Here is a 26,128-nt window from a genome sequence, read left to right on the forward strand (position 1 = left end):
AACAACTGAAAGACAGAACTGTGGTTCCTTCTAGGTGATCCTAGAAGCCCATGTGCAGTCTAGAGAGCATGGAGCTCAGAAATCATGTTAGTGCAGTGGGTGTAGGATGATGAACGCTACATAGAAAGATTTTCCATTGGCACAATAGTATGCTGAGCAGAAAAGTAATAAAAGCAACTTTTCAAAATCAGTTATTCAAATTGTGTGTGTGTGTGTGTGTGTGTGTGTGTGTGTGTGTGATGGGGTGGAGGAGAAGTATGAAAGTGAAGCCAATTGTTATGAAATGCAAGGCATAAGCCTGATGTTTTTTGAAGGCATCTGGTAATAAAGCATTAAGGTAAGGCAGTAACAGAGACATAATGAGTATGGAGGGTCACAGAGCTATTTTTGAAAAGGTTAACAGCAGAGCTTGATGACATTTAGATATAAGAAAAAGGCAGCTTTACATCTCCTAAATTTTTGGATTGGGAAACAATTAAAAGTTCAGATATTCTTGGTCTTGTTCAGTTAGCTCCTGGTTCTTTCCTTGTGTTTAGCAGTCAAGGGGAGCTCTTTCTTCTCATTTTTAACTTCACTGAAAAAAAAACTCAGCTTCTTAACTGGCTTCACCCATTTATTCATCAGAGAGGAATGAGTGCCGAGATATTCTTTGTGAGAGATGCCTTGAATCTTTGAATATCTGTCTTTCAGCCTCTCTTTATTGCTCTTTTCTTTCTTTCATGAAAATTGATAAATTGAGACTTGGCAGATGCTTACCTCTGGAAGAAAACAGAAGAATTTTGCTTTGTGGAATTGCTTTGAGAAATAAAGTCCAATAGGATCCCAATTTACAATTATCACCAGGTTGATTGTGGAAACAACAATCATTTCCTTTCACCAGTGATTTATGAGTTCAGAATTGTTTTCAAAGATGTTCATATTTCTATACATATAACTTCATGTACTAAAATCAATTAAAAACTTGTACTGAATGGTGGAGAACTTCACATCCCTCTAAATTCATGTAAAAATTGCTTAATCTCAACTTTATTGAATATACTACCAATTAGAATACACTGGACAATCCAATTGACAATTCAGATGTCCACAAATGCAAAGGTTTTACCTTAATTTTTTTTCATTGTGTTTTTCATTTCAAGCTTCAGCAAATTAGTGATGTTTGAATTCAATTCCAGGACTTAATTCAAGTCTCTGATCAATACCTTGTCTGAAAAGACTTGACTTCACGTTGTGTGTGACTGGGTCAACTAAATTTGAAAAGTAAGAGAAGATCATTCAGAAGGCCAAGTCATAAAATACAGTCTTGCACAGGAATGCAATCAGCAGAAAATGTAAACTGAAAAGCTTTGTAACCAGAATCACTATTCCTGAGTCCAAGTCCTTGTCTGTCCTTAGTCAACTACTTTGTGTTTAATAAAGCACTTGACACCTGTCTGCTTCTGTTTCTTTATTTATAAGACAAGAAAGCTAAAAGTGACAATCTCTAGATGTCTCTAGATGTCTTGTAATGTTTATTTTCAGTGAGATCATGGCCCTCTTTTTGTGAAATGGCTGTTGGTGTCAGAGTTGCTGTATAACAAAATCAAAGCAATTATTGTCCTTTGCTCTTTCTCTTCAGCTGTTTGACCCAACAGCAACTACTAGAATGGAGCACCGACTCTCTCTCCCTCCTTTCTGCACAGAGCCTGACATTTCCAGGGCTCCCCCAGCACCAGTGGCTCCTCCAAACTCACCAGCCTCTGTGCCTTCCTGTGATTTGACATACAGTGTGTTACCTGCTTTTCATTCTCTATTTTTGTGATAATTTTCATCTCTGGACATACTAAATTGTTTCCTTGGCATAGATAATGTCTTATGTTTTCCTGTGTTCCCTACATCATCTGCCATTGAGTTAGGCACACAGTAGGTATTCTGCAAAAGTCTAATGGATGAGTGGCTTGGTTTGTGTCATTAACAGACCAATAATGCTTTACTTTCACTCAAAAAATGTTTGGTCTAATGATCCAACAGAAATTTCAATACGAACTGCTAAATACAATGCAGAAACAGCTAATGGCTGGGAAATGTGAAGAACATAGTTCCCTTTTAAAGTTTCAACAGTTACGTACACACTCTTGAAATAGACCTTCCCATTCTGTCACATAGGTGCAAATACAATAGCACTGACTTGTGATGCTTTCAGGACAGAGATGAACCCTTTTAAAAGCCTTCAAATTGGTGTTAGGAAAATAGGTGGGTGGACAGCTATATATCCCTTCACTCACATATGTGCAAACAGTTGCTTTCTATCTGTGTGTAAAACCACTTTCTACTGTTTTCAGAGATAAAATCCTAACACATGAGAAAAGAAATGACTGGCAGGATTGAGTCGCTACATGCCTACGCCAAGCAGCTGGAGCCAGTGCTTTGCGCTTTAAGAAAGCCAGATCATATAAGTCCATTTTGTGATCCAGGTAACTTACAAGGAATGTACTCTCATGCACCAGCATAAAACGGAAATGTCTAAAGTCTCATGCCAAGGCATAAGAGGGCAACACATTCATTAAACTATTAGGACCTTAGGAAACTGCAGTCCAATGACCTCATTTACAGAAAGAATTCTGAAGCTCTCTCATAATTAAGTAAGTTTTATATTTTCCACTTAACCAAAACTCACACTGTTGCAAAGCAAGTAAATTATTTAACTTTAAAATGACCTCTTTATTAATCTCATAAGAGGACTCTCTAGCAAATGTAAGTACTGGTTGAGTATTCCTAATAGAAAAATCTGAAATGCCTGGAGTCTAAAACTCTCTGCATTTCAATATGATACCAGAACAGAAAATTCTACATTTGACTCCATGTGGCAGATCACAATCAAAACTCAGACACATTAAAACATTTTATATAACTGCCTTCAGGCTGTGTGTGTAAGTTGTGTTTAAAATTAGGTGCTGTCACCAAGATATCTCATTAAAAACTCATTATAAACTCTAACTTAAAATACTTCTGGTCCTATGCATTTTGGATAAGAGATATTTCAACTGTATTAGATATACTTTTTAAAAATCTTGATTTCTTAAGGCCGGGGATGTAGCTCAGTGACACCGATTCTGCTTTACAAGCCCAAGGTCCTAAGTCCAATCTCTGGCACCGAAAAGAAAAATCTTGATCTCTATACTCAGATATATCTAGGTTTGAACCCAAGGTTTCTCCTCATACTGAGCAAGTCTCTCAATTCCTCTAAATATTAACTTGATAGTTTATTCTCTCCTTTAAGTGGGATACTCTGTGTATTACATGAAATCCTGCACATGATCTTGCTTATGGTAAGTGCCCATTCCATATTCAAAATCTTCAAACAGTTGCAAGTTTATTCAAGCTCATCTAATTAAAGATTACAGAGGAGAGATCCTTAAATCTAGTGCGTTCATAGCACGTTAAAAGTTGTTCAAGTCAGAGCAGGAGAAAAATGGGGCTATTTTTATGTACTGATTCAAATAAAGAGCTTATAACTTTTATTGAAAAATGATAGGATTGGGCTGGGGATTTAGCTCAGCGGTTCGGTGGCCTGCCTTGCAAGCTCAAGGACCCAAGTTCAATCCCTGGTACCAAAAAAAAAAGAAAATGATAGGATTAACCTGGGGATCGCTGACATCTTTAGAATGTGACAGGTCCCAGGCAACACTCACAGTACTCTGATACCCTACGGGACAATAGTGTGTGAAAGAATCTGTTGACTGTCAACAGTAAAAATGGAATGGATGTACCCCAGTTTCTCTCCAATTCTCATTTCCTCCTCCACAAAACACAAGTTGTAACTAAAGCAATGGTCAAATCACACCAGCCAGCCAGGGGATGGTTTTAGACTATACGATGTCATTTCAACTTATTGATGCTTTTAAAGAAAACAAATACACGGTATGTGTAGGACCTGAGAGACTGACATTGTTCCAAGCAAAGGAGGCACTGGACAGGGTGAGGGCCACCTAGGAGCTGTAATCAGCATAAAAGTGACCTGGAAAATGTGTTTCTGTGAGATTTTATATGAAGTTCTCCTAGAAATGCAAAGACTGCATAAAAACTCTTTCAAATGTACTCACTACTGTCCTGCTTTTCTATTCTCAAATTAATGCATTACAACCTTGATTATAGTTCAGTTGGAGTTTTCATATTTGTTTAAGTTCTAGCATTTAAAAAAAAATCCAAACATCTAAATCACAATATAACTCTAAACTACAGTTGTAAGGAAAAACATTTTTAAAGTTAAGCTAACTACATAGTATTTTACATTAAATAAATGAAGGGTGCCCTATGTACACTTGTTAGAGTTAAATTTCATCAAAGCCATTGTTATCTTTTTCAATGTTGTCACCAGGAAAACCTAAATTGAGAATCTGCTAAGTCATTTCTTCCTGTTTTTTAAAGAACTTTCAGTAATAGTGCTCCTGGATATTCAGAGAGGAGAGCTAATAAAGCTTATTATCAGGTTGGATCGATGCAATACAGAGCCAAGTATATTATAAAAGGCAGTAGATTGAAAAGATATTTAATAAATGCAGTCAGTTTCTGAGAGTCTGTATTCAGGACTCATCATGGTGAATAGATGCCATTTATCTTCTATAATTTATTTTTAAAAGTACTTGGGGACTCAAGTAGAAAAACAAACAAAGGTAGTATTTAACTAATTGGAACTGAAAATCAACAAACTGAAAAATACACTTTTTATTGGTGTCATCATTGGTTTTTGTGAAGAATACAGGAAGCAAAACTTAAAAGGAGCCAGTAATGAAGGGTTGATTGGGTATTTCAAGATGGACTAACATTTAATGGGAGAAAAACTTGAACTTTTACTAAAAGAAATCTAGGGAGATCTTTGGCAGAGGAAAAGGATCAAACTCATGCTCAGTGTGGTCTATCATCTAGAATTCCACAACTTTTATTTTTTTCATTAAGTTTATTGGTACCTTTTAGGTATACAGTTCTACAACTTTTAAATGGAACTGTAATTTTCATATGGATCAAGAAATTAGTGATTGATTTACCCTACTTGCTTGCTTGATTCAACCATCCACTTTATTATATTGACAAATGCAACTAACGGCAAATATATCATAGCCTCACTAAAAATGAGCCTGCAATTACATGAAAGAATTATTTTGTCCAGGCAGGAATGTATCAATGAGTGGAAAAAGAAAGAATGTATATATAATGCACAGCTTCCTTGTATACATGGCTGCAATGTCACTCCATCTGCACGTTCCAGGGATAGATTTGTAATATAATCATCGGTAGAGAGAAGCCAAATAGCACTGCGCCTGGCAATCATTAGCATCAGAAACTCATTTATACACATGACAAATCTTCACCTCAGAGCCCTGGGGGGAAAGGCCTGATTGGCAGAAATTACTCTCTGGCCCCTGATGCTTTCTGTGTGGCTTCCACAGGCCTAAGACGTAAGTGTATCCAAAACATTTTTCAAACAAGACTCAAGAAAATAATGTCTGCCTTTTCCTGCACAGCACAAAGGGATTATGTGTTTCTGGGCTCCGTTCCATCTTTTTTCTCAGGTAAGATTACTGGCAGGTTCATGGTAGGCTATCTGATTTCTTGATAACAGGAAAGCTTCACCTGTGAGCCTGTTTACTTGAAATATTTACCTTTCTACTGGTACATTCTGAAAGCACAACATTCCTCTGTAGTTCAGGTTTACATGTAGCTTTATCAACTCTGTAATAAAGCAATCCATAAAAAATAAACAAGCTGCTCTCATTATGAGATAAGACCAACTTCTGAGTGCCTGAAAGTACAAAATAGCTTACCTATTTTATTTGATTTATAATAGAACGAATTTACAGTATACTGTATATAAAATACAAATAGTTTTAGCTTCTCAGTGATGAAAAGAATGATTTAAAATATTAAGGTGATCTTATTATATGCTCACCAAAGTTCATGGAATAGACGGATGCTCTTTCAAATTTTCTTTATTTAATTAATTTTATTGGTAAATTTACTGCATACACTATAATGACACTCACTGTTAGAAATTTGTACCTTTACATAATCAATCCTGGTTCTTATTTCTCTGTTGATTAAACAGACATGGATCAGGGGCTTCAAAGACACAAAATCTGCATTGAGATTTGAGGACACGATAAAAATTGAAAGAACGTGATCATTCTTAGAGGTAATTCCTTCCATCCAAAATCAGATATAATTCTAGATTTCTGACACCTAGAGGTGTATGGACATGTTTATATAAAATTGCTTTCCAAGTAGAAATGTAACTGTATTATGAACTAAAATTTAGTATCATTAAAATTGTCTTTTATTTCAAGAAACATAGCCAATTACATTAATTTTAGTGATTGCTAAATGTATAAATTTGACCATTTATGGTTGTTAAGGATTTGGCAGATTAATTGAAGAAAAAATGATTTTGTAGACCATGTATAAAATTAGGAGCTATGATCTAAATATGAGAAAATTTGGGCCAAAACTTGCAAGTAAAAGATGAGAAAAATAGGTACACTAGCCTCAGCAGAGAAGACTCATAGTATGCAAAGAATACCATCAGTAGATAATAAAAAGGAAAGAAAACAAATCATTTGGAGAATTTAAAAGGTATATGCATCTCCATTTAACCATGGGGTGATTAGAAGTTATTACTGAAGAAAATTCAAATAGCATGCTGCAGTGTGTCTGGGAAATTTAAAAGTTGTAAGCCTATTGAAATGGCTAACATCTGGGAAAGTATCACCAAAAAAGTTTATATTAATTTGGGTAAGGGGTAATATGATATGAAAGAATTAGTAACACCAGTCCAGTTTGTGGAAACAGTAAGAAAGCATGAGACGTGTATCAAAGACACAAAGACGGGAGAGTTGGAGGCCTGAGCTTATAGCAGCATCAGCTTCTGGGACATTAGGGAGGAAGAAAGTGGGCGTAGTTCAACAGGGAAGCAGTTTCATACTGGTGCGAGCTGTTGATGACAGATTAGGGAAGACTGAAAATCACAGGCAATCAACACAGTTCAAGAGAGCAAGGTATACAGGAAACTCAGGCGCTTTCTACAGACGGGTCACCTGACATTCAGGCCAACCCAGTGAACCTCGGTTTCGCCAACACTGAAAAGTGCTCTGGTTTAGAGTGGTACATGCAAAGGTCCTCCTTCCAGGAGACTGAGCACAGATAGGGCTTGTCTTTTCCACTAGTTATCTCTGGACAGGACCTCAGATGGAATTATTAGCTCTAACTAGCTGGTTACTTAGAAACAGATTTCTTCTCTAACCAACTTTTATTTGCCCCGGAGAAAACAAATCGTATAATAATCCTAAAGCTCAATGAGGCCAATTACATTTCCCCATCTGGAAACCTTAGTGTATAATATATATATACATGAATTTTATCCAACTGCTCAAATAATATTTGGAAGCTAGGTTTCAGACCTTGATTGATTCATGGATTCACAAAGAAATAGGTGTATTTTGCTTGCATTTTCTTTTATCTGTGATGGTAATATTTTGTTGCTTAATACTTGAGAGCAATAGTAGCTGAGGCAGAACCAAAAATAGCTTCTTTAAGTAATCTTTTAAATTTGTGAAAATATCTGTAGGTTTTTTTAAAAATTAGCTGTTTCTCTAGCATAGGAACATCTATAGATTTGAGTTTTAATGTAATGTGTTATTGAGTCAGGATTTTTAAATTAGTATTTAAAAATATACAAGAGCTCTTCCATTAATTTGATAATGATAATTTCTATTAAATTTTGCTACAAGTTGACAGGCTGGTTTTTAAATCACTTTATACACCATTTCAGCTGAGTACTATAAAGCCTCTGGAACATTAAAAGATAGGTATTATCATCTCCACTTTGACAAAAAAAGCCCAATTCTTATAAAGATTAAATTATTAATTTGAATTAAAAACAGTTGTTGTTGTTGTGTTCCCACTGTTGTGTTCTCATTGTGCTCTCGTTTTTTGTGTATCTTGTACATGTACTTGCATTTGAAGCTCATGACATTATTACCACAAACAATTGTCATCATTTGGACAGAATCATGCTAAAAATGTAGTTTTGTGTCTTCCAGAAGAGCAGTTTGTGAACAAGTTTAACCCAGTGTATAAAACTAAAGTAGTGTTTAGATTTTTCTAAAAATACCCAGGTGACAGTATGGGTAAGTTACAAATAAATCTTCAAAACAAATCTGAAAACAGCTACAGGCAAATTTTTCTGAGACTCTATTTCCTGAATTTATTTGAAGGCAATAGTCTGAAAACTTATTTTACAATTCAGGAAACTTGCTGGTATTCCTGTAGTCTTTTCTAGTTAACCTGAATTATTTATCTACACGGTGATGGCTGACATCACTAAGAAATTTTCCTTCCCATCAGGGGACACTGCTTTCCTTTCCCTGTTTATCTTCCTCTCCCAACCACTTTAACAGTGAAAGGAAAAAACAAGAAAAAGGGAGCTGCCCAAAGAAGGGGACAGAGGAAGACACACACACACACACACACACACACACACACACACACACACAAGCAGAGTGGAGGAAGAGGCAAAAAGATCACTATTGATGATACCCTAGAGCCATAGCCGTAGTAGGGCAGGCACATAAGGCTACAGCTGGCAGAGTAAAACTTACGGTATGTTATTCATGAGGCCCACATAGAGCGTCCAAGGCTGTGCATTACACCAAAAATGTCCCTATCAGAAATATCCAAAGCCTTGTCATCATGCTGTCTGATTAAATCACAAAGATCCCTGTATCATGCTGCCTGCTACATCCCAATATAATGAAGTAGCATCTGTGTAGATGAAAATGACTTGCTCTCCTCCCTGCCTCTGTGTGTGTGTGTGTGTGTGTGTGTGTGTGTGTGTGTGTGTTCTCAGAGCCATTCACAGAGACCAGCTTTCATCTCCAACTCGAGGGAGGGAAGCAGTTAGATTGCTAATGTGCAAAGGAGATACATTAATTTCTGCAGATTAGTAGCAGATAGTGACATCACACAGGTCTGCTGGCACTAAGTGCTGCTGAGACAAAAGTGGAACTTTTTGTTTCATATCCTTAGAAAACTTATTAAAAATAAAAAAGCAAATGTTCTTTCTTTCTCCAGTAAAACAGTGACTCCCTATGCTATAAATTTAAGTTTAGTAGCTGCTGCTGTTGAGGTTGTTTACATTTGTGCTGTCTTCTCCATGCTGAGACACGTAGGGAATAAGAATAGGTGTGCTTCCCAATAGGCAGCCTGGCCCAGCAGTGAGCCGATGGGCTGCCTCTGCCTGTGCACGTGTGGTGTCACACCAGGCAGAGTGGAGGGTTGTTTCGGGACGGGCATATTTCATTAGCCACCGTGGCATCTTCGTTAGAGTTAAATCACAATCATCACCACCAGTTACACAAATTGTAACCATTCAAGCGTAGGTTTATGCAGCACCTACTGGGTACCAAAGGCAAAACTTGCCCTTAGCAAGGCTCTAGGATTTCACATGCTGAAAGGGCACTGCCTTTCAGAAATTACTTCACAATGATGGGGAATGGCAAACCACTGTCCTAAAAGAGTAAATGTGCCTTCAGGAAGTAATTTTCTCACCTCGCCCACAGGAAATTTCAAATAATGGTTGTCACAAGTATTTTTCTAACACTGAATTCATAACTCCATCATGTTTCATGTAATCATGACAACCATAGGGATCCTTCGCTTGTTTTACAGATTGAACAAAGGAAAAAAGGCTCTTATTCCAATAAACTCAAAGGTGATATCTATCTAATGTATGTAATATGCATACCTACCTAAGTAAATATACACCTATGCATAAGAACAGGTTTGCATACATTGTATAGACTTTATGCATATGTATCAATATACATCATACTAATATGTGCGCTACTTTCCGATTCACAAGTAGGTTAAATTTCAAAATGTATATGTAAATTATTTTATTAAAGTCTGAAATCCATCTTTGCCTAGATATGGCTACAATTGTGAAGATTGTGTTCTGAAGTCTGACTGCAAAGCAAAAATTGTAAATAGTTCAGTGGATATTCTGTAAATGACCTAAAAAGCCCAGGGTGTGTATGTGTTTTTAATTTGCATATTCAATCCATTCCATTAATATGTATATACATTGGTATAATATTTATAGTATTATGAATAGAAAGTTTCATAAGAAGAGCTATTATTTATAAATAAAGCAAAGTATTTAAAGGCTTTTTATACTTAAATTATTTCAACAAATACATTAAAATTCCAACTTGTCAGTTCTTCCTACTCAGAACATCTTTGTCCTATCTTGTACGCGGTTCTCCAGGCTTTCTTACTCTGTTAATAAATAGCTCTCTGGGGTTCTCAGCTGATTCTGCTAGGTCATCACAAAACCATCACCACACAATTGCCTGCCCACCTGAAGGAGTGTCTTTTCTTTGCCAAGCTTGAGACTCCATCATGATCCTTAAGGCTGGCTTCTCACACGGTTCCACATCATCCTTGGATAACTTCAGGCTCATTAAATTACCTGAGCTATGATTTTTACATTGTTTCCTCACTTTTTCTTTCCCTCCCTCTGGCTATTTTGCAAATAACCTTTCAATGCTCCTGTTCTGGTCAGTAAATAAACCATAGCCTCCCCACCACCACTCTGGTTCTTCTGGAGCTACAGTACTAGGCCATAGTACAAACTCCTCTCATATATGGAGTGTTCTTTTTCCGGGATTTGCTACCAGAAAGACCTCCTTTTTTTCCCCCTCTTTTGCTGCCAGAAGTACACAGGAACAAGGAAAATTCTAATGGAGGAAGTCTCTGGCATCGGTAGCTCACAGAATTTTCTAGATTTTCATTACCCTATGGATAAAATTACAACTCCTTTTCATGTCCTACAGGGACCAATGGACTCTAGCCTGCAACCAATCATCGATCGCCATTTGTATTACAGTGGCCTCCAGTACAGCCACAGGGAGCAGAATCATGCCCAAATTGTGATTCCTGAAAGACTTTGCACCAATCCGGCTGCTTCTCAGCAGTGATGTACCCTGCTCAGGCATCCAGCTTAGTCTGCTGCCTTCCTTATTACTGTGTTTACTTTTTTCCCCCTCCACATCGGCACCTCTTTCTAACTGTTTAGCTATCTAGAATCCATGTCCCCTAATGAGAATGCTAAGCTTCCAAAAGCAAATGCATGGGTCTCATTCATTTGAGTATCCTAGCATTTCCAGAAGAGGGACCTGCCAAATATTCACAGGGTAAACAAATTAATTGGTGAACACCTAAACTGGCTGTTCATCTTGATTAACATTTTAATTTACATTATTTCTTGGGCCTTCTTGCTAATAATACCCATCTCAAATATGGTAAAAGAAGCCTCATATAAGCCTGTCACCCAACCTAATTTCTCCATCCAGTACTCTTCATTTAGCCATGAATTTCATAAAAAAATTTTGTAAAGATCAAACAAAACTATGAGCCAGAATGATTATTACCAAACTACATGACTATTTCATTAATAATCTTATAAAATCGCCTGCATATACGTAGACAGTAAGCCCTATAACACCCCCCTTATTCCTTTACACATTTCTAAATACTTGAATTTACTCCTCATCTAATTTGAGCATTTCCTTTATGCACAAATTTTCACTGTTCAAACCCATAGCAAATAAAAAGTGCATTTGGTTTTAAGTAAACAAAAGCTTTTATTCAAAAAGATTAGTGCAATAAATGGATTATTATAATAAGGGATGTGGACTTTTGTACTAGGGAGAAAGTTCTCTGACCATGAGATCTGCAAGAAAATCCAAGATCAGGCAGGAAAGGACTTTGCTTCAACAGAGCAGAGTAACCCAAGCTGGAGAGAAGCTGTTGAGAGGGAGGAGAATGAGCAGATGGGCTTGGACTGATGAGCAGAAGATTTCTTTCCTGGTGAGCAGTTTCCAGTAAACAATGTGGTGATCCCAGTGCTTGTTTACTTTTTAAAATGAGTCAAGTACTAGATCCTGTGATAAAGAGACATGCTTAAATAAAGCTTAGGTAAGTGAAATCTATATAGATTTTGGTCCCATTTGCCAGTGTGGACAAGTAGTTCCACTGATCACTTATAAAATAAAGAAGTGCAGTCCAGACTGGAGTGCCTGTGTCTGACTTTGCAAGGAGGTCTTGTATACAATGTACAGCATAGAGCAGTTCATGGTTGAAAACCATTTCCAGGAACATAAAAGGTGGAGAGATTTGTGTAATCACTGGTGGTTTCCAGAAATACAAAGTTCAAGTCAGTTTCATCATGATCACTTCCAGTGGCTTTCCAGTTCATTCAAAGTAAAACCCACTATTTTTCAGTGCTTCATGTAAGGCCCCATGTGATCTACTGTGCACCAGCTTTTGGAACCATCTCTATCCTGTCTCACCTGTGCTCACTGGCCACTTGGGGGTCCACACTGGTCAGGTTCCTGCTCCAAGGTCGCTAGCCCAGCTCACCTGGGCTCACCTGTTTGCAATGTTCTACTATACCCCTACTCTACTCTACCCCTCACTGCCATGGGTGTCTGCCCAAATGACATTTTGTGAAGCCTGCCCTGCCCTCCTTGGCCACCTTATTTATTAAAACAATAAATCCTCCTTGTAATGACTCACCTCTCTGAGCTTCTTATCCCATTTCATGGGACTTCTCACAATTGATGTCTGTACAGATTTGTGTATGTTTTATCTTTCTCCCACCACTAAACTGAAAGCTCTGAAGAGTGCAAATTTGGTCTCGTTTACTATTGCTATGACTTTGTTTTTAGTGCCTGTAACTCAAACAAAATAACCAATGCCTGAATGAATACATTAGTGAATAGAAATGATTATATTGTTTTAGACTGAGAAACATTGCATAAGGATTTATTAATAGTGTCTAAGGTGTTCTCTTAGGTGTCCAGGGAAAATAAGGGCCTAAATGAGGGATACTAAGGAAAAAGTCCATAAAAGCCTATATTCAATTTCTGGCACAATAGTCAGTAATGATATGCATTTATTAAAATGTATTTGAAGCCACTACTGAGAGTTCCTGCTGCTCAATTAAGTAATCGGTCTATAGTACCATACTGGAATCAAACTAGTCTACAAATAAATGTAATGCATCTATAGGCTAAAGATCAAAATATTAAAGAAATCTCTAAATATAGTGAAAGACAAAAACGAGAAATAGTAATTAATTCTATTAGAATAAATCCATGATTTGGGGTCCAAATCTAAGCAGACTGAATTAACCAAATGTCACAGTGACATTCTTGATAATGATTGCTCTGTGTAAATTCCATTAGTGAGCTATCCCTGCCAAGAGAAAAGTTACAGAGTACCAATTACACAAACAGGAAATTATCTTCCTCCTCTTCCCCTCTTACAGATACACCATGTGTCTTACCATTTTGATGGTACCTAGATACTTTGAAAATTAGGCAAGCATTTACATAAGATTAATAACTTCTCCTGCCTTTCCAGAGCCCACAAATCACTCTATGTTGCTTAACACCCTAGAGTTATCTGATATCTTTGAAAAAGAGAGGCTTTTAATGATAAGACCAAATTAAAAATGGCTTAATATGTCAGAAAAGATCATGGCATTCTAGCACAAAGTCCTCTGTATTAATAAACGCACCTGCAGTGTTCTCAAGATTAATGGAAAATATCTCAGCAGATTTCATTTGAGCAGTGAATTTGCCTGGTTATACTTATAGATCATCTTAAAATCACTTGTTTGAGCACAGAGAATGAAATCATAAATATGTATTTGAAACTAAATTTAAATTTTAGGGAAGTAATATTCATTCATTAAAGAGGAAGAAACAAATGCATTGCAATGAATCTCAGGTAAATAAAAAGGACAGAAGCTAGAATGAGGAAAATGCTCTCCTACTTGTGAGTATGAGGCTGTTACTATGCATCTGTACTGTGCCATCCATCAGCAGATTCTTTCAGGTGCTCTTGTTGGGTGCGGGTTCAAGTGCCTCTCCGAGTCTTTTACAATTGAAGAATCTTAAACTCCCTGGATCGAATACAGGATTTTGTTGTCCAATGCCCTGAATAGGAAGGCTGAGCTGGGCTGGCAAGTGTTTTGTTTCCTCTTTTGTAGCAAAGAACTCATACTATATTTATCAGATACTAGGTACCTTTTGAAATGAAACCAGACAACTTGGGCAATTCCTTGATATAGAACTTTTTCTTTTTCTTCTTTCTTTCTTTCCTTCTTTCCTTCCTCCCTCCCTCCTTTACTTCCTTCCTTCCTACCTTTTCCTTGCTCTCTAATTTACTGAAACATAACTGGACTTGTATTAGTCTAAGATCTGGAACTTACAAAATTCCAAACATATAAAGAATTATTAAAAATTATTTCCTGAACATATGATATACTATTAACTGAGTAACAGTCAATCTATATGTAACATAATCTTTATTTCTATTTTTAAAAAGTATTCTGTTAAAAGCAGGCGAAAGACAGATACTACAATGAGTGCACATTTAAGTTACAATAAAAATCAAATTATCTCTATCTGTCATGCTTCATTATATAGGACTTTCTCAGAGCTCACAAGTTTCCAAATTTAAATGAAGAAAAGCTGCTACTTAATGAGCTCCAAAAAATAGCTTAGGTAAAGCCAAATACTACTAAATGAATCACCTATGATATGTATGAGGAATGGAGGTCTGACAATCTTATGCTCTGTTGTTTGAAAGACAAATCAGTATAACTACAACTGAGGGCAATTTTTCAGTCTCAGCCAGAAATACAAACACATTTACCCTTTAGGGAAGTAATCACATTTCAAGGACATATTCTGCACATATACTCTCACACACAAAAAAATAAGTCTGTGTGAGCTCATTTAACCAATATTTTTGTCATAGCAAAAGTTTTGGGAAACCTAAACATCCGTCAGTATTATGTTCCATTCATGTAGTAAGAAAAATGAATGAAGCTTCTTTTGTTCTGACATAGTGATTTATCATTTGGCTCTTTAAAAGATGCATAGCGATTCCTATATTGAATTATTTTTGTTAATTGTATTGGTACCCTTTAGATATACATAACGATCACATTCATCAGAGGGAATTTGTCACTGTACATGAAACATCTTGGTTCTTCTTTCTTCCCCAATCCTTTCCCTTCAACCACTCTTCTCCTCCTTATTTACAAAAGCTTTATTTCCATTTTTCTCTTCTTTTCTCTTTTCTTTTCCTTTACTTCCTTTCCTCCTCTCCCCTCATTTGTTCCCCTTCCCATTTGAACATTTTCTCCTATTTCCCGATGTCTATCACACCAGCTATTCCCCCGAGTTTGGTCCTTATTTACACTTATGGTTTCTCACACCACAGAAATAATGTGCTGTTTAAAGACGTGTGTCAATTGTATTTCCCTTAAGAGTATGGTCTCAAGGTGCATCCATCTACCTAAAAATATGTCAGGTTTATTCTTCTTTATGGCTCAGTAGTACCCCAGTGTATTAAAAAATACATACCTTTTTATCCATTCATCCATTGATGGCTTTTTGGCTGTTTCCAAGATTTAGCTATTATAGATCATGCTGCTATAAATGTGAGTGTGCATATACCGCTGTGGTGTGATGCTTTTCATTGGTTTGGGAAGATACCAAGAAGGGGAGTAGTTGGGTCCAATGAAACCTCTAGTTTCAGTTTTTTGAGGAATCTCTGCATTGATTTCTCCAGTGGTTGCTCCAATTTATATTCCCACCAACAGTGGAAAAGGATTTATTGTCCCCACCGCCCCACTAGCGTTTGTTATTGTTTGATTTCTTGATAACAGCCATTTTTTCTGGAGTGAGGTGGATTCTCACTGTTATTTTAATTTGCTTCTCTCCAGTAAGCGATAATGTTGAACATTTTTGCATATATTTATTTGTACTTCTTTATCTAAGAAGTGTCTATTCACTTCTCGTGCCTGGTTTTTGATTGGGTTTCTAAATTTGGGAATGTCTAGTTTTGTTGAGACCTTTACATATTCTAGATATTAGTCCTTTGTCTGGCGAACAGCGGGCAAAATTTTTTCTCCAATCTGTGGGTTGTTTCTTCACTCTGTTGGTAGTCTCTTTTGCTGTGCAAAAGCTTTTAATATGATGAGATCTCAGTTGTTGAATCTTTGTAATATTTCCTGTGTGATCTGGGTTTTGTTCATAAAGTTTTTGCCTACATCAATGTCTTCAAGGTTTCTACCTATTCTATCATCCACTAGATTCAGTGTTTCTGTTTTGATACTTAGATCTTTGATCCATTTTAATCTTAGTTTAGTGCATGGTGAGATATATGAGTCTTGGTTTAATCTTTAGCATGTGGAAAGCCAGTTTTCCCAGAGCCATTTATTAAAGAGGCTGTCTTTCTTCTAACAAAGCTGTTTGCATCCTTTGTCAAAGACAAGATGGCTGGGTATGCTTGGAGTTGTTTCTGCATCCTCTATTCTGTTGCTCTGATCCTCAGGTCTATTTGTTTGTTTGTTTGTTTGTTTGTTGTTAGTATCATGCTGTTTCTATCACAATAGCTTTGTGGAATAATTTAAATTCAGGGATTGTGATGCAACCTCCCTTGCCTTTGTTGCCCAGATAACATACTATTTTAAAAAGAGAAAAATGAAGGTCTCAAGTGTTTGCTCATATAACTGATTTACAGAATAATGGTAAAAGATCTATTTTCCTGTGTATCTTTTGTATCTCCTGAATTTTAAATTATGACTATTATATTATGCATTCAAAAGTAAGTACAATTAAAATTATAAAAACAGGGCCGGGGATTTAGCTCAGTGGTTCCACACCTGCCTTGCAAGCACAAGGACCTAAGTTCGATCTCCAGTACCAAAAAAAATTTAAAAAGCTTCATAAAATTATAAAAACAGTAGGCTAAATAATAAGTTAATGAAAGAAAATAATTATTTTAATATATGAGTATACATACAAATTAAGTAGAAGATCAATGGGTATTACATGTAAAAAGAAAGACCATTCAATAAATTTGGTTGGAAAAACTCTAAGTGGGAACCCTTATTTCACTAATCTCACGAGCTCATTTTACATGAATTGGAAAAAATTAATGTTAAAAAATAAACCCATAAAAGTACCATTATATGATAAATATTAAATGAGTTAACGATGTGAGGAGTAATGTATGAAGATGTATATGAATAAAGATGCTCATTGCAATGTTGTTTTAAGAGTGAAAAATTAGAAACCAAGTCTTGTTGTATACCAGTAAAGGACTGATAAGATGAAATAAAGTAAAATAAAATGCAAGAGAATTCTCTGGACACATTAATGTAGAAATGGCTCAGTCATATTTATTAACTGAGAAAGGGATCCAGCCCATTGTCAAGAAAAAACTCAAATCTATTACTATTTGCCGTGCAGAAATTGTTGCTCATTTGTTGAGAAATAACTAACGCAAATTTTCGAGACAATGGGCCAGACGTCTAAGCCGTGCACTGTCTTTCAGCTCTTGCTGCCCACAGCAACTGTACTGAGCGAGGGAGAGCAAGCCCATGGTCCCACGGGACCCCGACTGCCTGATGCTCTGTGTCACAGGACTAGCCACCCTCTGTTCTCTGATAAATCAAGAATCTGCATCCCACTTGGTATGGCTAGCCAAATTGTCTGTAAACTCTCCTGTGTTTCAGCAATTCCACTCCACTGTATGCTCCAAAGAAATTTCCTCATCAACCCATGAACATCTAAGAAGATAACTGCGGTGTTATGTACAGGACAGTGAACTGGCAGGAGCCACATCTTTCTGAGCAATGGATAGATGGTGCAACCAGGGTCCAATAAGCACCTGCTAGAAGCAATCAATTAAGTGTACATAAAAGAGCACAAACAGTGTTGAGTGAAAAATAAGAAACAGAGGCTACAAGTAAATCAGCGATATTTACGAAAGTTTCAAATGGATGTGGACAACTATAGATATTTTCTGGACACAAACGAAAACATGTATATTACACCTTTGGAATGGTTATCGGCTCGGGGTGGGAGAGAGAAATGGGAGTGGAGAACGGTGGCAAAGTGGTGGAAGTATACACACTTATAAATAGAGATCTTGCATGGATTAATGTCAATAATATGGTACAAATGCACGTATATAATTAACTCGACTTTCAGTTCCTAGATAGAAAACGGAAAAGAAGGAGAGAGGATATAAGAAAGGAAGAAATACAAGGGAAAGAAAGGAAGAAAAGAGGGAAAAAAAGAAAGAAATGCTGCAAACAACGCCTCCAGTATAATATCATTTATATACAACTTTACAAATACACATGTACAAGGGTATACCTGTGTGCAGGCACTTGTGTGTACAGGATACACAGAGAGATACCTGAAAGAATGCTCACCAAAAATATGCATCGGTGACACCCCTGGGAGTGAGATTTTAGATGGGTTTTAAATTACTTTTTCTTTCATACTTCTTTTGTGTGCTGGGTTATTCTAGATAAGATGTTCTATCTGTACTCTCATGGAGGGAGGTGGCATAGTTCTGGGTTATGAGATGAAATAACCCTCCAGGCACAGCAGATCTCTCGCCTGCTCTCCTGATGTTCCTTTCATATAAACATTGTCTCTAATCACTTTCCCTCACCTTCCAATATGTCAAATATAAGGCAAGTGTGACAGAAGCAATAATGATTCAGTTACAAAATATTGAAATACATTATTAAGATGGATAGGAAATCCATAGATGCTTCTTCTGTAATTAAAAACAATATCTAACCATCAGAAACAAGTTTCTTGGCTAGCAACCAAGCAATAAAAGGACGCTAAACCCTCAAAGGACTCTTGCTGAATTCCCCTAAAGCTGTTCTCCTTCCTGTTCTGATTGAGCTGTTGCTATTTCTCCTAGTGGGGGGGGGATCACTTTACCAAAGTCCACTGTTTGGGATTGTATTACCTTAACAAAGTGTAATGATGCCTTAGGCAACTTCTAGGGTATTTGCACCATGAATAATTCAACTGGTAGCATCCAATTTCTCTTGCCCTGGAATTTTTGTCACAGTGTTTATAAGTATGTCAATAATGTTAATATAAAATAGTGGAAGATCATGCTCAAAAGAGTTCAATTTAGTTTAAATCCAAAATATGTAAACTCAGACATTATTCAGAAGCTCATGCACACAGCTGAAGAGAACGACCTTGCTCAAAAGTAAGTTTCAGGGAATTCTAACACTAATTTCAAAGTAAACAGATACTACCTAGCAGTTGATGAACTATTTATACACTGTCTCCCTGAATCCCCCTAATCAAGAACTAATAGCTGCTTTGAACTGTGTAGAATTAGCTCAGTTTTGCCAATGAGTAAATTAGGGTCATAGACCAAGACCAACCAGCTAATAAATGGTTAACTAGCTGGTCATGGTGGCTCATGACTGTAATCCCAGCACTTGGAAGGCTGAGGCAGGAGGATAGCTGTGGGTTAGGCCCGCCTTGTTTGGGATTGTATTACCTTAACAAAGTGTAATGATGCCTTAGGCAACTTCTAGGGTATTTGCACCATGAATAATTCAACTGGTAGCATCCAATTTCTCTTGCCCTGGAATTTTTGTCACAGTGTTTATAAGTATGTCAATAATGTTAATATAAAATAGTGGAAGATCATGCTCAAAAGAGTTCAATTTAGTTTAAATCCAAAATATGTAAACTCAGACATTATTCAGAAGCTCATGCACACAGCTGAAGAGAACGACCTTGCTCAAAAGTAAGTTTCAGGGAATTCTAACACTAATTTCAAAGTAAACAGATACTACCTAGCAGTTGATGAACTATTTATACACTGTCTCCCTGAATCCCCCTAATCAAGAACTAATAGCTGCTTTGAACTGTGTAGAATTAGCTCAGTTTTGCCAATGAGTAAATTAGGGTCATAGACCAAGACCAACCAGCTAATAAATGGTTAACTAGCTGGTCATGGTGGCTCATGACTGTAATCCCAGCACTTGGAAGGCTGAGGCAGGAGGATAGCTGTGAGTTTGACCCCAGCCTGGGCTACATAGTGAGTTCCAGGTCAGCCTCAACTACATAGTGAGACCCTGTCTCAAATAAATAATTTAATTAATTAATTAATTTTTAAAAACTAAGTTAAATTCAAGTATTGCATAGAAGTTAGTGTTTTAAAGAGTGAAACCAGGCTTCTCTTTTTCTTTGTACTTGCATCCTGCAGTTCACAGGCATACGAGTAATTAACTATCATAGATCACAGTACTTATACATTGTCAGCTAGCTATCTCCAGCAAAACGTGTCCTACAAAAATGCAGCTTTTTATGAGGTCACATCTCTAAAAAGGTATTATCACGATCAATTAGTGGAACTTTCAGAATTCAGTTCCTGGCTCAGCCCTTGAACCTCTAAGTCATTCAGAAGAAAAGATATTGAGGAAGAACACTCATTGGGATGGACATATTTATTGTCATCCAATATTCCCTTATGAAGTCTCTTCATATCTCAGGAATCGGCCTAATACTCAGTTTTGGTGGATGGCAGAAGGAACTTTGTCAAAAAGCACACAACTTTACTTTGATTGGGATGACAAACACAGGCAGAGTCCACAAAGGGCAAAACATAGAGCTATTGTTCTGAAATCAGAAGCTCCCTTTCACAAAAACTGAACCCCAATTTCAACACACACCTCATTATTTTATTCGTAACCAAGGAGACATGGTTTTTCAGGCTTATTTGTCACATTTACTTCTGGCAGAGTCAGGAAATCTGACCTATTTTTCTGAGAAAAAGGGCATTAAAATGGCAGCTTCTTTGAGGACTGAAGGCAATTTCACCACCTTGCAAGAGTAATTCTCAAAGAATCTGGAAATAGAACATTGCTGTTTCTTTTCAAACACCCATCCTTAAGTCCAGCTTAGAAACACTTATTTTCTGGAACATTATCTCATAGTTCAAAATGGAATATTTCAAGGAGGATGATTTTAACATATTTTCCAAAATTATTTTAATTTTCTATCATTTTATTTCTCATTTTTGAAAGAGCACTAGGCTTAATTCAAGAACTAAGGATGTTCAAGGCAAAAGTTTCAAATGCCAGGGCCTATGATTTTACAGACATGGCCAAGCCAGAATAGAGTTCATGGAAGCTGACACTGTAAGGCAATTGTTTTCATCTGTGAGTTGATTTGTGTTTTAGAATAATTCATTCACCCACTAGTAACTGACCTGAAAAACTGGGGTTTGGTTTGTGTCACATGTTACTGTAGGGGAAAAACAAAACAGAATGATAGTCAAGACATTGTATTCTTAACCATTGTCGATGATTGGATGGAGTTGTTCTGTCTTAGGTCAAATAATATCCTCCGGAGCTTAAGTATGCATGGAAAAGTTCTGATAAAAGTCAAGGCATGGAGCAGACATTAGTCCTGCCCATCGAATTCCTTTCATTAAGAGGGCCAGTGTACACACAATGACCTGCTCTCCTGCAGCAATGAATCGTCTTTAAAAAAAAAAATGCTCTTGAGAGTTGCTTCAAATATTTCCTGGAAATTTCTTGTAAAAATTTAACTTTATTTTGCACTAAAGAAAAAGGCAAAATAAGGAAATAGAGAATTGGTCTTATCCTGTGGTTTGGTGCTAGTGTTATGTTGGAACCACTGTAGTTTTCTCTGTCATTTGACTGAAATTGATAGTGTATACATTTGGAGGTTAGAGAGAGGAAAATGAACTAGTCTACTTTCAAAACTATGAAATTATGTGCTTAAAGATATATGCTTTTCCTCAGCAAAGGAAATGATGACATGCACTAAACGGAGGCAGCAAGAACCATTTACTAAGCTCTCTGTTAAATAGTTTACCCACAACTTTAGATAATCCCAATGTGACCCTGTATTTTACATGTCTCTTAATCACTCTGCTTGTTGCTCAGACGATTTTAAAGTAGGAAGGGTTTCTTTTGTTTCATAGTCATAGTTCAGGGTCTGCTTGGCTTCCAAGCAGAAAGGGCAAGGCGGAGCAGCGTAGTGAAGGAAAACTGCTTGCATCATGGCATCAAGAAGCAGAGAGCTTGAAAGGAGCAGCCAGGGAAGGGTACACCCTTCCAGGTCACGCCCCAGCAACCTGCATTTTCGCACCCGGCGCCACCTCCTACAGCCCACTCTGCCCTGGAACTCACTAGTGGCTGAATCCACTGTTGAGCAAGCGCCTTCAACCTCAGCTGGAAGAGCCCTTCCTCTCAGCTCGAGAGGACAAGAACAAGGAAGGGCACAGTCTTGATCTTAACCATAACAACGTGTGCTTATTCCTTTTCTATTAATGAGGAACCACAAGTTCCGTTCTGCAGAAGTGCAAACTGCTTGAGTGTCACTGACACAGTTTCTTTGTTCCACATTCAGCGTCTACCCAGCCCTCTTGAGTCCAAAGCAGAGGAGCTGGAGAGTCCGCCTTTAAATCCTTCCTCCCCTCTACACCCCACAATTTGCCTTAAAGTCTCATGGGTTCATTGCTAAATCTGCCTACCTCTTTCCATTCACTCTGTCGCCATGAATATTTGCAACGACCTCTCGTCTGTTACCGGCATGAACTTTCCAAACTGAGTCTCAGATGGCGTTATCTCTCTACTTACAAGTGCTTCAAAGACTTACATTGGTTCCAGAAGGAAGTGCAATGACTTGAAATGATTTACAGTATCACTGACATCGATTACCTACTTGTAACTTCAACTATGTCTCCGAAAACTCTCAGTATCATTCGCTGTGCACTCGGCAGACTTCGACCTTTCTCGACTTTTCTGATGCTCTTTTGTGATCTGTGCCTTTTCCCAGACCACTTGCCATGCCTCGAATGCTTTGCTATTACCTGCTTTTCCTTTATCCACACATCCTTCTGGTTCTCAGTAAAATACTACACTCTTGAAAACCCTTCATAATTTGCATAGAGCAAGACTCCTGAAATCATGTTTCCTTTATTAGGAACCTCACCAACAGATAGAAACTTATAATGGAAATTCAGGGGTCCCATACAAAACCTTCCAAGTGGCAAGTCCTGAGGGAGGTGTCCAAGGGGATTTTGATGCTGGGGAACGTTGATACACCTTCCCTACAGGTGAGCCATACAGATCCTCAAGAGCCTTACCTGGAGAACTTGAACTGAAGCCTCATGCTCTTCCCCTGGGAGTTGGATTTCCTTGGGATAGAGGAGGCCTTGAGGATGGGAATGCTTCGGTGTTGTCATTTCCTTTTTGTTGTTTTATATTCCACAGTACGGCTACAATGCGCAGTTAAAGATGCTATCTTCCTTAGGCTGGTTTACTTTACAGAACCTGGTCCTTTTCTATCTTGAGAGTAGACCTCTATATTTTCTTCTTTTATTTTCTGACATCCATAGAGAACAACATTTACAAGGATAGGGATGGGATGTGTCCAGTTTAAGCAGAGTCTCAGAACAATAACTTCAACATAATAGAAAATTAAAAACATAGAAAACTTAAATATTAACTGGATGTTTACCTAAGATCCAAGACCAATGATTTCTCTTGAAAGTGACAGTAACCACGGCCATTTTTTCCAAAGCAAAAAGCATTTCATTAAAAAAAAAATCTACATTTGATTATTTAAGCTATATCTGAAAACTTCTAAACCCAGGCTCTTCTGTGTTTGGTAACAAAAGATTAAAAGTTACCTCCTCTGTCACTATTTATAAAATATCTTTACCTATTCTGATCTAAGAAATATATTATTTTTCTATTTTTCCAGTTTTTTGTTTTGTTTTAATCAGGATATTACACAGCTATATAGGTTTAAACCTCAACCCCATAAATAAGCTTTTAATAATGTTCCCTCTTGAGTGCTATTCCACCAAAAAATCCTTTCATTGTCTGTGTTAGCTTTGTAACAACTCATGATATTCAGGTTGCATGACTAAGACTGTATTAATATTCACTTTATGCAAGCCAAATATTTGAGCATAGTATAATAAGATTTGAGATATAGTTTTGTATATGAAGGTATGAAATAAAGACAAATGCAGATATAAATTCAACATAATTAAAGGGAGCTTTAGCTCCTTCAAATCTAAAAAGGAATTATGTTCATACAGTGACAAAAGTGAGAATAGGATGCTAAGAAGAATAGATTTCCAGGAGAATTATAAAATGTAAATTTACCTTTGAAGAAAGAGAAAGGTAAAAAAATAGCTTTTCAGAGAGCAACTGATCACCATGGAAACAAGAATAAACTTGAGGCCAATTGGGAGAAAAATACCACACAGCTGGACATGGCTGACCATACAGCAGAGAGGCAGGAGAACTCGCTTTTTCTGGGTTCTTTCTTATTTCTGCTCTGATTTGTGAGGAGAGTGGCAGGGAATTGCCACCAATCAAGTGAGTCTCTCTGGACCTGTTCAGGAGTAACAGAGAACAATCCCCAGGAAACAGGCTGGCTGCTCTTACTGACACCTCAGCTGATTGGCTGAACTATGGGATGGCTGGTCAAGGGAGGTAGGAATGTGGGTCTCTTGGTACAATGATCCTTCCTCATCCATTGGTGATTTCTTCCAAGAACACTAGTGAATACCTGAAATCACATCAAGTACTGAACCTTATATGGGATGCGATTTTTTTCCTGTGCATACATATATAACTATTATAAAATTAAACTTATAAATTAGCTATAGTAAGAGATTAATTAGTAAAATAAAATAAAGAAGTTGTAACAACATATTGCAATAAAATTATGGAATGGTGGTCTTTCATGTCCTCTCAGCATTACTCTTTCATGTTTTCATTTAAAAGAAGCAATTTAAGGCTTCTCTTTGGCATAGCCAAATTGCTACCATCTCTACTTAGGGATGAATTTAGGGGTGTTATTAAGTAAAATAAGAGTTATGTGACAGTTGATCTAATAAATGAAAAGGCTACTAATGGGTAGGTAGGGATAGGTGATGCAGCATGAAAACACCAAAGAAATGAGTCATGCCCCACACCCCACATAGAACAGCGGGGAACTGACAAAAGATTTTGTCACACTACTCAGAACAGCTTAAGATTTAAAATTTAGGAATTGTCTGTTTATGGCAATTTCCATGTAACTTTTCAACAACACAGTTGACAGCAGGCAGCGGAACCCGTGGAAATCAAAACCATAGAGGAGGGAAGAGTAACATTCTCAAGTGCCACAAGTCTACAAACCCACAAGGTCTCCTGCAACAGGATTCCAAATTCCTCACCCTCTAAAGAGTTTAAGGCTGTCTGTTATCGAAGAAGCTGTGATTTTCACCCAGCTGTTTAACAATAAAGACAAAGAATGACGTAAACTCAGAACATTATGGAAAGCGCAGCCCCAGCAAGTGAATTGTGAACATTTTGTTGAAAAGTCATTAAGAAATTCAAGATGGCAACGACAGAGCATGCGACAGTTGTACTGTCCCTCCATGTGAGAGCTCCCTGTTATGGGTTAGGTCTCAAATGTCCTCCAAAGGCCCCAGAGGTGAAAAAGGATCATAGAATCACTGTACTATGAGGGGATTAATCTACTGATGAGTTTGTAGCTGAATGTGTTATCAGGTGGTCGAGCCCTGCTGACAGAGGTGTATCTGGAGGTGAGCCTTTGGGAGAAGCCTTTGCCCTCACCCCAGCCACATCTCTGTGCATGGCTCTTCCCTTCTCTCTGGGTGTCCTCTCCACCATAGGTTGGACAGATTCCCTTTGTCATGTGTCCAGGCAACTGCGGGCTGAACACTCTGAAACCACAAGTCAAATGAAATTCACTTCTTTTGAGTTCTTTTGGGGTGTCAGGCGTTTTGTCAAAGTGATGGGAAAGTGACTGTAGCAGTCTCACTTCTGGACAGGTAGGCCTGATAAGGGGCTCCAGCTCTGAAAAAATGGGAGGTCAAAAAACAGCATTTTGACCACTCTATTAAGATCAAGAAACAGTGGGTTAACCATTGTTATTCTCTTATTGTATTCTTAAGAAATTTTGTTTTATCTTTTCATAGAAGAGTCTTTTATATTTTCTTTATTGCTATCTACACTAACATAAAAAAGACAAAAATAAAAATTAACAGCACATATTTCTCTACATGGCATGAAATGAGTAATTGATGCCCTTGATCTCTGTTCCAATATAATATATAATACACTATCATAATAAATTAACCTCTGGATTTTTTTTTTTTTTTTTTTTTTTTTTTTTTT

The 26,128-nt window shown here is 37.3% G+C and overlaps 1 protein-coding gene across 2 annotated transcripts in view; it reads left to right on the plus strand.

The window, feature by feature from the left end:
- Nucleotides 1-26,128, plus strand: part of Grik1 (glutamate ionotropic receptor kainate type subunit 1) — a 268,271-nt gene that overhangs the window by 5,454 nt on the left and 236,689 nt on the right. The window contains exon 1 of one of the 2 annotated variants that reach the window (XM_033768031.1): nucleotides 2,424-2,453. The exons of the other annotated variant lie outside the window; for it this stretch is intronic. The gene's annotated coding sequence lies outside the window, so the exon portion shown is untranslated. Of the gene's footprint in view, nucleotides 1-2,423; nucleotides 2,454-26,128 lie in introns of those variants that run through there. 2 annotated transcript variants of the gene reach the window in all.

The sequence above is a fragment of the Fukomys damarensis genome, unplaced genomic scaffold (genome assembly GCF_012274545.1).
Source record: "Fukomys damarensis isolate Sample0158 unplaced genomic scaffold, DMR_v1.0_HiC HiC_scaffold_24, whole genome shotgun sequence".
In the NCBI taxonomy this organism is placed as follows: domain Eukaryota; kingdom Metazoa; phylum Chordata; class Mammalia; order Rodentia; family Bathyergidae; genus Fukomys; species Fukomys damarensis.